The 2,229-nt window shown below is 34.3% G+C and overlaps 1 non-coding gene across 1 annotated transcript; it reads right to left on the bottom strand.

The window, feature by feature from the left end:
- Positions 1-212: 212 nt before the first annotated feature.
- LOC115836487 lies at positions 213-277 on the bottom strand. The gene has a single exon (XR_004031565.1). It is a non-coding gene; the product is annotated as a U7 small nuclear RNA (small nuclear RNA).
- Between the last annotated feature and the right edge of the window lie 1,952 nt (positions 278-2,229).

Here is a 2,229-nt window from a genome sequence, read left to right as displayed (position 1 = left end):
ATCTCTAGCTTACTTATAATACTAATACAATGTAAATGTTATGTAATAAGTTGTTATATTGTATTGTTTTTTAAATTTGTATATTTTTCATCATTGTATTGTTATTTGTATTGTGTTTTTTTCCTGAGTGTTTTCAATTTGAGGTTGGTTGAATCTGCAGATGCAGAATCTGTGGATACAGAGGGCCCACCATACATACTCTTTTTGAGGGGCAAGGATGGTTTACAGTGAAAACTGGAAACCCTGTTAGATAAATTCTAAAAGAGCTGTCACACTCAACTCTATATTCTACAATGGCAGTAACTAAACAGTATGGTACTGCCTCAGAACAGACAGACACGTCTATGGAACAAAATAAAGAATCCAGAAATAAACTGAAATACATCTGGGAATGTAATACATTATACAGATGCCATCCCAATTGAGTAAGGAGAAAATGGATTATTTGATCGGTGGTGTTGGATCAACACAGAAGAAGCCATCTTGAAAAAATAAAGTTGGATCCAGGCCTCACACCTTACACCTGCATAAATTTCAAATGTCAGAAATCAAAATGCCAAAGTAGTAGAAGAAAGCATGAGAGGATATTTAATAAGTTGAGCTGGGAATAACTTATCCAACATAAGATTCAGACATTATAAAAGAATAGGTTAATAAAATTCTATCATGAAAACATAAAATGAAAATTCTCTATGCGATAAACATTACAAGCAAAGTCAAAAAGACAAATGACAAATCAGGAAAAAATCTACTTCCTCCATCACAAAGACCTAATTTCCCCACCATGCATGTTATGCAAATTAATTTTTTAAGATGGTCAGTCCATTTAAAAATGAGGAAAGGATATAAACAGTTCATAGAAAAGTAAATATAATAAGGCTCTTTAAAATGTGAAAAATGTTCACAGCACTCACAAAAAAATACAAGTTAAAACTACCCTGAAATACAATTATTTGCTGCTGAAATTGGCAAAGATCCAAAACCCCGATAACATACTCAGTTGGTGAGGCTTGGAGTAAAAGGAACTCATTTATTACTGGAGGGGAAATAAATTGGATGGCCACAAAGGTCAATATGGCAATATCTATTAAAATTACAAATGTGCCTGCCCTTTGACCCGGCAATTCATTTCACAGCCTTTATCCTACAGTTGTACCCACACATATGCAAAATGATGTATGTACAAGATTATTTGTTGCAACAACATAAGAGGGAAAGATTGGAAACTACCTAAATGCCCATTAAAAAGGGACCTGGACAAGGAAATATTATTAAGGTGTAAAAAAGAACAAAAGATCTCCAATATATGCTGCTAGCTGAAAAACAAAACAAAACAAAAAAACAAGATATGAAACAATGAGTGAAAATGAGAGAAAAGAATATATATCTTTTTCAAGTGCATAAAAATCTCTGGATGGATACTCAAGAAACTGGGTCACTAAGAGCAAGCCATATTCAAGGGGAGAGAAATTAGACTCTATCTTTGATGGGAAGAGGGTCAAAGAATTTGCAGACATATTGAAAACCAGTTTTTATACTCCTAAAATTCTGAACCCCATGAATATACCACCTATCCAATATTTAATCCATTAATCTTTTAAAAACAAGGGAATGAGTACCACTGGGTTTCCAAGTTGTGGCAGTTTACTTCTATCAAAAGAAAAGAAAACATTCAACTTTCATCAGAATTTTTTGCAAGTTAGACTTGACTTCAGCATTCCAGGAGGTCCTAGGAGAGATTCCTCCTGGTTTCTTGTGGGGATTCTAACCAAACCAGAAAGAGAGGGATAGAAGCAGAGAGGGAGGGAGGGAGAGAGAGAGAGAGAGAGAGCGAGAGCCAGAGAGAGACAGAAATACATTATGCCGGTGGTAGTTAGCAATGTGGTAATTGTTATAACCCCCTTTATATTTTTGTGTGATTTCTAACATTTTTTCATTAAGTAGAAATTATTTTTGTAACCAGAAAAACTGTTATTTAAAAATTTATATGTTCTTTAAAGTTCACTTATTAGTTAAAATTCATGTATTATTTCAGATTCACTTTGCCTTCCAACAAAGACGCATCCCTAGAGAAATGTTGCTTCTGCTAATGGAGTGCTAAGCTGAAGGATGCTGGTGGAAAAATTCAAAGGAAAACTATACTCTATTTTTAAAAAGAAAATCTAGGGTGGATGAAGGGAAATACAAGAGAAGGGAAAGGCTGGACAGCGTTGCTAACAAGGTTGCAGG

Source organism: Nomascus leucogenys, chromosome 8, assembly GCF_006542625.1.
Source record: "Nomascus leucogenys isolate Asia chromosome 8, Asia_NLE_v1, whole genome shotgun sequence".
NCBI lineage: Eukaryota > Metazoa > Chordata > Mammalia > Primates > Hylobatidae > Nomascus > Nomascus leucogenys.
The sequence above is the reverse complement of the archived record's forward strand: the minus strand, read 5'-3'. Positions and strand labels throughout refer to the sequence as shown.